Source organism: Schistocerca nitens, chromosome 7 (assembly GCF_023898315.1).
Source record: "Schistocerca nitens isolate TAMUIC-IGC-003100 chromosome 7, iqSchNite1.1, whole genome shotgun sequence".
Lineage (NCBI taxonomy): Eukaryota > Metazoa > Arthropoda > Insecta > Orthoptera > Acrididae > Schistocerca > Schistocerca nitens.
In genome coordinates this window covers 144104068-144114972 of record NC_064620.1, presented here as the reverse complement: position 1 = coordinate 144114972, position 10905 = coordinate 144104068, and the positions used below count along the sequence as shown (strand labels likewise).

The 10905-nt window shown below is 43.6% G+C and overlaps 1 pseudogene; it reads right to left on the bottom strand.

The window, feature by feature from the left end:
• Positions 1–10527: 10527 nt before the first annotated feature.
• LOC126196916 (5S ribosomal RNA) lies at positions 10528–10644 on the bottom strand (annotated as a pseudogene).
• Between the last annotated feature and the right edge of the window lie 261 nt (positions 10645–10905).

Below are 10905 nucleotides of genomic sequence, written 5' to 3'. Positions count from 1 at the left end.
GTTCTTAATCGTTTCGTTGCACAAGGTGACTTTTAGCGACTGGCCTGCTAAGCCAGTTGTTGAGCTGGAAGGCTGCCACTTCAGTTTTCGTACAATCGGAGCATAATTTCCAATCTCTGTAATATTCACCAAGTAGTCTCAGGTCTTGTGTGAGCACATTTTCTCCACCCTCTAGGTCGCTGCTTTGAAATGCAAAGGCAATATCATCTGCGTAGCAGTACTTCTTGGATACAGTGTCCGGTATGTCACTAATATACATGTTGAACAGCAATGGGGCCAGGACAGATCTTTGTGGTGGACCGTTCTTGACTGTAGACGACTTGCTCGTTTTGTCATGGAGACACGGAAATAGTGGCCATTCGACATGTTGAACAACAGTATTGGCAGCCTTACGCAAGGTACACTTTGCATTAGTCCACCCAGCCACACTGTATCGTAAGCAGCAGTTAGTTCCTTAATACGAAATTTCCTCCACTTATGGCGAACTTGTTCTACTGAGAACGACGTATCGATGTCCTTCTCTAAGGAAGTCATTAATGTAATCTTAAATAAACAACAGCACCCTCAGCGAATAACTTAGCCGACTTCACATCAGTCTACCATTAATAATGACGTATTGAGGTCCTTCTCTAAGGAATTCATTGATGTAATCACAGACTGGCTCCTGTACCTAAATATATTGTATTTTCTTCACTAAATGAAAGTGGGAAACTATCAAATGCGCTGGCCACGGTGCCCAATCGGTTCTAGGCGCTTCAGTGCGGAACCGCGCGACTGCTACGGTCGCAGTTTCGAATCCTGCCTCAGGCATGGATGTATGTGATGTCCTTAGGTTAGTTAGGTTTAAGTAGCTCTAAGTTCTAGGGGACTGATGGCCTCAGATGTTATGTCCCATAGTGCTCAGAGCCATTTGAACCATTTTTGTATCCAATGTCTTCTAGAAGTCAACCTTAACGCTTCCTACTACGTTCACGAATCTCATGGACGAACAGAGAGAGCTGAGCTTCTCAGGCAGTCTCTTCGCGTGATCTTTGTTTATGGATTTTGGTAAAGAAGACTTTTATTCTCTAAAGCCATCATGACACGTGAGTATAAAACACGTCCCATGAATCTTCAGGACACTGACGTCAGCGATGTAGGATTACAATTACGTGTATGTTTCCGAAGAGCCTTTTAGAAAGCGGAGATGACCTCTTTTCTCCATGCGGTTGCTACCTTTCGTTATCTCAGTGACCTAAGATAAACCATGCGAGAAGGGCAGCTACTTCTTTCACATGATCTGCATAGAAGCTCATACTTATGACAACCGATCCGATGCCTTTCGACTAATGAGCAAACGAAGTTAATTTTCTGTTCTCCGATCACTTACTCCAATGTGTTACCATCTCGGCGTACGTGTAACAACTGATAGGAGGGACAGAATTTGATGCAGTTCTCCGACCTCCATCGCAGTGCCTGTCGTATCTGAAACAGTTTCTGGGTTTTCGATTCCCTCTCTCTGTCCGGTCTGCTCCTTAGTGGTACCTCTTCGTCTTGTTGCTTCCGTCTCTCTTTATTCTTCGAGTCAGCATCGACAGTACCCGGGATTCATACGAAGATAGAATACTAGTACCTGCTAAGCGACGATAAAGTGAAGTACCCCTTCGAATTTTCAATCAGGAATTTATGCTCTAAAGGTCTAATCAATCGACAACAATCGCTCTTGTTTCAAAACACAAAATTACATCGATACTCTGCAAACCACCGTACGGGGCTGCCGGAGGTTACCCCATGCCTCTACTAATCATAACATTTCCTGTTCAAGTTGCAAATAGAAATAGAGAAAAGCGATAGTCCAAATGTCTCCGTATGAACCCTTATTTTTCGTATCTTATCTTCGTGTTTCTTACGCGCAATGTATGTTGGGGGCAGTAGAATCGTTCTGCAATCAGATTCATATGTCGGTTCTCTAAATTTTCTAAGTAATGTTCCTCGTAAAGAATGTCGCCTTCCTTCCAGAGATCTCATTTGAATTTCCAAAGCGTCTCCGTAGCACTGGTGTGTTGTTCGAACCCACCAGCAACAAATCTAGCAGCCAGCCTCTGAACTGCTTCGATATCTTCCTTTAATCCGACCTCGTAAGGATCCTACACACTACAGCTCTACTCAGAATAGATCGCACTAGACTCCAATATATGGTTTCCCTTACAGAAGAACCACACTTTCCTAGAACTCTCCCAATAAACCGAAGTCAACCATTCCCCTCTCCTACCAGAATCGTCACATCCTCTTCCCATTTAATATCGCTTTGCAATATCGCGCCCGATTATTTCAAATTCAAATGGTTCAAATGACTCTAAGCACTATGGGAGTTAACATCTGAGGTCATCAGTCCCCTAGACATAGAACCACTTAAATCTAACTAACCTAAGGACATCACACACATCCATGCCTGAGGCAGGATTCGAACCTGCGACCGTGGCAGCCGCGTGGTTCCGGACTGAAGAGCCTAGAACCTCTCGGCCACAGCGGCCTGCCACCAAGTATTTGAACGAAGCAGTTGTGTCAAGCAGGACACAACTAATGGTGTATGCAAACATTACGGGGTTGCTTCTGCTACTCATCAGCATTAACTTACCCTTTCTTTTACACTTAAAACTGGTAGAAATTTTGTCTAATTCATCTTATATCCTCCTACAGTCACTCAACTTTGACCCCTTACCGTACAACACAGTATCATCAGCAAACAGTCGCTGATGGCTAAACATCCTGTCCGCCAAAGCATTTGTGTATACAGAGAATAATAGTGTTCCTAATACACACTCCTGAGGATACCCTTGTCCCCGATGAACACTCGCCGTCAAGGACCCCATACTGGGATCTATTACTTAAGAAGTCTTCGAGCCACTCACATATCTGTGAAGTTATTTCATATGGTTGTAACATCTTTAACAGCCTGCAGTGGGACACCGTGACAAAGGCTTTCCAGAAATCGAGAAATATTGAATGTGCCTTTTACCCTTAATACGTAGTTCGCAGTAAATCATGTGAGAAAAGGGCAAGCTGATTTTCACACGAGTGCTGCTTTCTAAAACTATGCTGATTCATGGACATAAGCTTCTCAGTCACTAGTAAAATTATTATATTCGAACTGAGAATACGTTCAAGGATTTTCCTGCAGACAGATGTTAAGGATATACGTCAGTAATTTTGCAGTTTCGCTCTTTCGCCCTTCTTATACACAGGAGTCACTTGCGCATTTTTCTCGTCGTTTGGGACTTTGCGCTGGATGAGAGATTAACGACAAATGGAAGCTAGGCGAGGGACTAATGTCACAGAGGACTGTTTGAAAAACGGAATTAGCATTCTATCCAGACCTGCTGACTTATTTGTTTTCAATTCCTTCAGTGGTTTCTGTTCAAATGGCTCTGAGCACTATGGGACTTAACTTCTGAGGTCATCAGTCCCGTAGAACTTAGAACTACTTAAACATAACTAACCTAGGGACATCACACATATCCATGCCCGAGGCAGGATTCGAACCTGCGACCTCAGCGGTCGCGCGGTTCCAGACTGAAGCGCCTAGAAATTTCGGCCACCCCAGCCGGCAGTTGTTTCTGTGCTAAGCATATTTATTCGTCCACACGGGAGTCTCTTGAAAGACATCTTGTTCACGCCAGTGACTGGTAAACCTTTTATTGCCACTGTTGCAATTTCGGCCTTAGGCCATTATCAAGTGCAGATGTTTTGGCTTTAAGCCATGTCTACTTTATACTAGCTGACACATTTACATGTCGTTGTCATTTGCTGTTATATACATTCATAACGCTGCTAAGTAGTGCGAGCACGCATGTCCATATATCGTGAAACAGCACAGTCTGTACATACATATGTTCGTTCCACCACCAATAGTAACTTTTGCATTAAACCACAGCAGCCAGCTACTGCTGTGGTTACGTGCAAAAGGTACGATCATGGTTCCGTAGGCAACCGGAAACATCCAGATTCATTCTGGAAAGTTCCACCCCGGATGTGGCTAAGCAGTGCCTCAGCAGCAGTGCTTTATTCCAGGACTGCTAGTCTTGCATGTTTCGCAGAAGAGCTTCTGTGAGGTTTGAAAGATAGAACACGACATGCTGGTGGAAGTGAAGCTTTCAAAACGGGTCGTGGTCGTGCTTGGGTAGTTCAGTCGGCTGTCTGCTTTCGATAGTGGTGAGGCGAGCACGCCTTGTTTGCGCCTCGCCCGTTATGCTGCTTGCGAGCAGCATAGTGGCTTGTCTCCGTGTCAGAATTCACCGATCATCATGGCGTTTTCCTGTTGTCAAGCCACGATTGTACTCACATCAGAAATCTTTTGCATCACCTCGGGTCTGAGTGTTCCGGAACCTGTATAGAAAACTGGAATAGTGATCGTCATAAACATCATTTCTGCTATTTTTACTGCTCATGAAAACCACACATTGCATGTTGTACTACCATACAGTGAGACCTTCAGAGGTGGTGATCCAGATTGCTGTATACACCGGTATTGTTGTCTTCAGTCCTGAGACTGGTTTGATGCAGCTCTCCATGTTACTATATCCTGTGCAAGCTCCTTAATCTCCCAGAACTTACTGCAACCTACATCCTTCTGAATGTGCTTAGCGTATTCATCTCTTCGTCTCCCTCTACGATTTTAACCCACCACGCTGACCTCCAATGCTAAATTTGTGATCCCTTGATGCCTCAGAACATGTCCTACCAACCGGTCCCTTCTTCTTGTCAAGTTGTGCCACAAACTCCTCTTCTCCCCAATTCTATTCAATACCTCCTCATTAGTTACGTGATCTACCCATCTAATCTTCAGCATTCTTCTGTAGCACCACATTTCAAAAGCTTCTATTCTCTTCTTGCCCAAACTATTTATCGTCCATGTTTCACTTCCAAACATGGCTACACTCCATACAAATACTTTCAGAAACGACTTCCTGACACTTAAATCTATACTCGATGTTAACAAATTTTTCTTCTTCAGAAACGCTTTCCTTGCCATTGCCAGTCTACATTTTATATCCTCTCTACTTCGACCATCATCAGTTATTTTGCTCCCGAAATAGCAAAACTCCTTTACTACTTTAAGTGTCTCATTTCCTAATGTAATTCTCTCAGCATCACCCGACCTAATTCGACTACATTCCATGATCCTCGTTTTGCTTTTGTTGGTGTTCATCTTATATCCTCCTTTCAAGACATATACCCATCGTATTCCCAACTCAGTGGATTTTTTCGGGCGCCTTAACAACTTCAGACTTCGTGATTCGGACATCCTCGGGAGTTCCGATGTAGTAGGGTGCCTTTGCAGGAATCCTTGGATTCAGAAATTTGACACAGAGACGACCAGTCTCTTTAGGCAATTCCTGACATCGATAAACTTTATCTTCGACTGTGGATACTACGAGCAGACGGATGGAATTGCCATCGGGAGTTCAGTTTCACCAGTCGTTCTCAACTTGTTCATGGAACATTCCGAGGAGGAATCTCTGGATGCAGCGCAGTAGAAACCTACCTGTTTCTTCCGCTATGTTGACGACACCTTTGTATTATGGATACATGGCAGAGACAAGCTGAATGATTTCCTTATACATCTCACTTCATACACCAAAACATCACGTTTACCATGGAAGTCGAAGTGGATCGAGTGCTTCCCTATCTGGATGTCCTGGCTAAAAGAAGAGCACACAGCACATTGGGCCGCATCGTGTACCGTAAGAAGGCGCACACCGACCTTTACTTAAATCCAAACAGCTGCCACCATCCAGGGCAGATAAACTGCTTCCTCAAAACACTGGTTCACAAGGCCCGTACCCTGTCTGACAATGAGAGCCTAACCAAGAACTGGAACAACTGAGGTAGGTTTTCCGGAAAAACGACTACACAGAGAAGTAAATTCGGAGAGCTCTACGTCCCATATCGACTGTACGACGGAAGAAAGTGAAGAGGAAACTCGGTAGGATGGGGGCATGGCATTTATTCCGTTGTGTGGCGTTTCATCGGGAAAGACAGGTTGAATTATTCAAAAGCATCAAGACGATCCAGGACTACGGAAATCTGGAGTCTATCAGACCCCCTGCGATTGTGGCTTGACTTACGTAGTTTCCAAGAACATCAACGGCACACCAGACTGCAGCAGCCTAACAAGTCGTCGGTTGCTGAACATTGCCTCACGGTATTAAACAAAATGAATTACGACCAGACGAAGGTTCTGTCATAGACGTCCAAATAGTGGGACTGTGTCATTAAAGAATCTATTGTGATTCGAGTATGGGAACCGCTGGTCAGTCGAGATAGCGGTTACATCCTTAGTAAGGCGTGGAAACCCGCTTTCAGTCTGATTAAAAGGAGAAAGAAGACATTCCACCACGAACTGACTTCGAGAACAGGCAGAGATACTAAGAAAACGCCCCCGGCGCGCGAACCTGAGAGTGGACGACGAACGGAACGTATGCTGGACGCTTCGAGCCTGGCGCGGACCGCGTTGGGAACACCTTGAGGGGGAGGGAGGGGGTCGGAGATAAAAGCCCAGGCCGGCGTCAGGGCGGTCAGCTCGTCAGCGCACCTGATGATGGCAACGTGATCGCTTCCGAAACATTGTGCCCGTTTGACACTGACACCCGGCTGTTCACCCGTGAACTCTTCCGTCATGTAGAAAGTGGTCTAGTGGAGAGGGTCACTACCTTTACATCATACAGTCCCAGGTCCGCTCGAGGACTGGATGTTTGTGTTATCCTAATCAACCCCTCACAACTTCGTCACAAAGACGGGTAAGGAGCCCAAGTGTCCTTAAAAACAGCTAGCTCTTTGTACTCATGAAGTAATAAGTGTTATCGACAGGGGATGTCAAATTGATTCCATATTTTTAGATTTCCGGACGGCTTTCGACACCGTTCCTCAGAAGCATCTTCTAACCAAACTGCGTGCCTACGGAGTATCGCCTCAGTTGTGCGACTGGATTCGTGATTTCCTGTCAGAAAGGTCACAGTTCGTAGTAATAGACGGAAAGTCATAGAGTAAAACAGAAGTAATTTCCCCAAGGAAATTTTATTGGCCCTCTATTGTTCCTGATGTATATTAACGACATGGGAGACAGTCTGAGTAGACGTCTTAGACTGTTTGCAGATGATGCTGTCATTTACCGCCTTGTAAAGTCACCAGATGATCAAAACGACAGGCAAAATGATTAGATAAGATATCTGTATGGTGCGAAAAGTGGCAATTAGCCCTGAATAAAGAAAAGTGTGAAGTTATTCACATGAGTACTAAAAGAAATCTGCTACATTTCGATTACGCGATAAGTCACACAAATCTGAGTGATGTAAATTCAACTAAATACTTAGGGATTACAATGACAGATAACCTAAATTGGAACGATCACGTAGATAATATTGTGGGGAGAGCAAATCAAAGACTGCGATTCATTGACAGAAGACTTAGAAGGTGCAACAGGTCTACCAAAGAGACTGCTTACACTACGCTTGTGCGCCCTATTCTGGAGTATTGCTATGCGGTGTGGGATCCGCATCAGGTGGGACTGACGGATGACAACGAAAAAGTTCAAAGAAGTGCAGCTCGTTTTGTATGATCGCGAAATAGGGGGGATAGTGCCACAGAAATGATACGTGAATTGGAGTGGCAGTCATTAAAACGAAGGTGTTTTTCGTTGCGACGGGATTTTCTCATGAAATTTCAAGCACAAGTTTTCCCCTCCAATTGCGAAAACATTCTGTTGGCACCCACTGACATAGGGAGAAATGATCATCACCATAAAATAAGAGAAATCAGGGCTCGCACAGAAAAATTCAAGTGCTCGTTTTCCCCGGGTGCCGTTCGAGAGTGGAACGGTAGAGAGACAGCATGAAGGTGGTTCATTGAACCCTCTGCGAGGCACTTTATTGTGAATAGCAGAGTAATCACGTAGATGTAGATGTAAACAGAAAGATTTGCAGCAGACGGGCGCACAACCCCAAAAGGGGTTTTTTTCCTTACTGACATCTTTTTTTCAAAATATTCGAAAAGGTAATGTGTTTACGAGTAGTCGCACACTTAAGTGGAAACAATTCACTTAGCATATTACTGGTTGAATTCCAGAAGGGTTGCTCGACTATTTATAAATTCACTCATCAAATAGTACAAGTTTTATCGCCAACTGGTATTTTTTCTGATGTTTCAAAGATGCATGACTGGATAGATCTTGCTACTGCCTTAAAAAACTCAAGTTTAATGGAATTGACGGCTTAAGCACAGCTGGTTTGAACCATGCTTAACAACCAGAATTCAGAGGTTGTGCTGAATAATTCAGACAATGTCGGAAAAGTAGAACATTTTAGTGACGGGAAAAAAATCACAAAGGGAGATGCACAAGGTATAATTTTGCGTCCACTCCTGTTACTCATATATGTGAATAACCTTCCACTTAACATTCAACAAACAAAATCGATGCTTTCCTCAGACGATACCAATGTTGTAATAAATCACATTACCATTGACTGTTTTCCCAACGGTATAAAATTTATGATATGTAGCGAAGCAAGTTTTAAATCAAATTCAATTCATTTCTTCAGGACAACTGATAGGCAGTAAAAAAAACTGGCCTTGAACGTTTCTGTTATACGTATCGTAACACTAACGCCAACAAAAACGTACTGGGTAGGCAAAATGAAAGTGGTATCAAAAATATTATATATACCATAAGATAGGCAGCTCAACTTAGTCAGCTGTCCCTGGTGACGAACATGTAAGTTAGGTTGCCTAACATAAAGTGCTAGAAATATTTTCCACGTCACTTTAATTTTGCCCAACCTGTACGTGACGTAAGGTACGAATACACACAAAATTATTGGGATGATGACATCGTGTGTTATTTACTGACCTTTGTCAATAATTTACGTAGCTCAGAGCCGTTCCAAAACGATGCAGTAGAGTAATGAAATTATTCACGACGCTTTCATTTTGCCCCACTCGTACATGTAAAGTACAAATCCACAGAAAATTAGTTTCGTGGGAGCCATAAATGATGGCACAGTTCATCATTTACGGACTTTGATTAGTACTCTCCGTATCTCAGAGCCGTAACAAAACCATGCTATGGAATAAACGAAGAAGGACAAAGCGCGTAATACTGTTTTCGTTTGTTGTTTAATCAACTTTGGAATCAACCAGGCTGTTTTGAATGAAGCCGTTTCCACAGCAGCAGGCAATCAACATTGTAATGCGGATGAAGCCGAACGCCGCCCTGCTAGTATGACTTATTGAGTACAGAATACGTGATGCATACAAATGAAGTGAAACAGTGTTCGCTTTTCATCGGGGATTCCACGAAACCTGTTCCGGATCAAACGATCTTCCTTGCGGTAGGTGCAGTTAGGTACAGACTAAGCGCCAGAGGCCACCCACAGCTGCGACGCAACATATAGAGGGGGGCTTAAGTCTCGCACGCTAATTCTGTCGTCGCTCTATTTGTACCGCTGTACAGTACGCCAGTTAATGCTTCGTTCCAAAGTAGAGTCTTTGAGCGAAACTCGCTCGAGTATTGAGGAATTAATAAGTGATGTCACATGAGAGCGACCGGTTGCGCCGTATAATTAACTGCTTTAAATTATTCTGCGGAAGCCTCATTGGTACACCGAGTCACGGTGCTCGTAATGAAAGTTCTGCAGCTGGTGCAGTGGTCCTACCACGGCGCAGCGGGCCAGGCAAACACTGAAGGCTTTGAAGCCCAGCCCATGATAATCAGCTTTAAAATATAATAATAGAGTGAACCTCGGTGTAATCAGCTGGTGCGTTACTGCAGAGTTGCAATAACACTGCCAGAGATCGAGAGACAACTGTTAACTCATTAAATCACGCTACATTTTAAATACTCGTCATTGGTGCAGGGTTGTTATAGGTTCACGTCGTTTCAACATATAACACTTGACTTTTTGAAAACTCTCCTTTAATCAACAATGGACAAACTCAGTCACAAACTATCTGCTCCAAAAATCTGTCTCAATACGACAGTCCTCAGCGGCATCACCCACGTTTATTTTTACAGTTTTATAACAACTGGTATAACAAAATTCGTTATTACAGAATGACTCATAATCAGCTCACTATAGCAAAGTAGTTTTGTAAGATTTTCATATCACAAGTTATTCACATTTCGTCTTTGTAATCAGTAAGATTAAATTTTTTACAGAGTTCGTTCGTTTTCCGTCATAAATTAATACTTTTTACGCCGGTCAACTTAAGGGTTTGTACATCAAAGCTTTCTTAGGATATGGGATCCACCATTTGTCAAGAGCCATATAGTAGTAATAGTATTACTTAAAGTACTCCGTCTTCAGGCCACAAGTGGCCCATGGGGACCATCCGACCGCCGCGTCATCCTCAGTTGAGGATGTGGATAGGAGGGGCGTGTGGTCAGCACACCGCTCTCACGGTCGTTATGATGGTTTTCTTTGACCGGAGCCGCTACTATTCGGTCGAGTAGCTCCTCATTTGGCATCACGAGGCTGAGTGCACCCCGAAAAATGGCAACAGCGCATGGCGGCTGGATGGTCACCCATCCAAGTGCCGGCCACGCCCGACAGAGCTTAACTTCGGTGATCTCACGGGAACCGGTGTATCCACTGTGGCAAGGCCGTTGCCATAGTCATAGTCATAGTAGTATTAGCAGTGGTAGTAGTAGTAGTACTAGTAGTAGTAATAGCTTTATTCATCTGCAGATCTCTTTTTATAAGGATATAGGACATGTCAAAGTATTTACAAATTTAGATCAATTTAAAATAAGCTAATGCGTATACACATATACTTTCAGACTTCTAGTTAGAGACAAACATTAGATTTACTTCTGGTATACAATACTTTTTTACCAATAACTTATTAACTAATGTAATGCCACACTGCTCA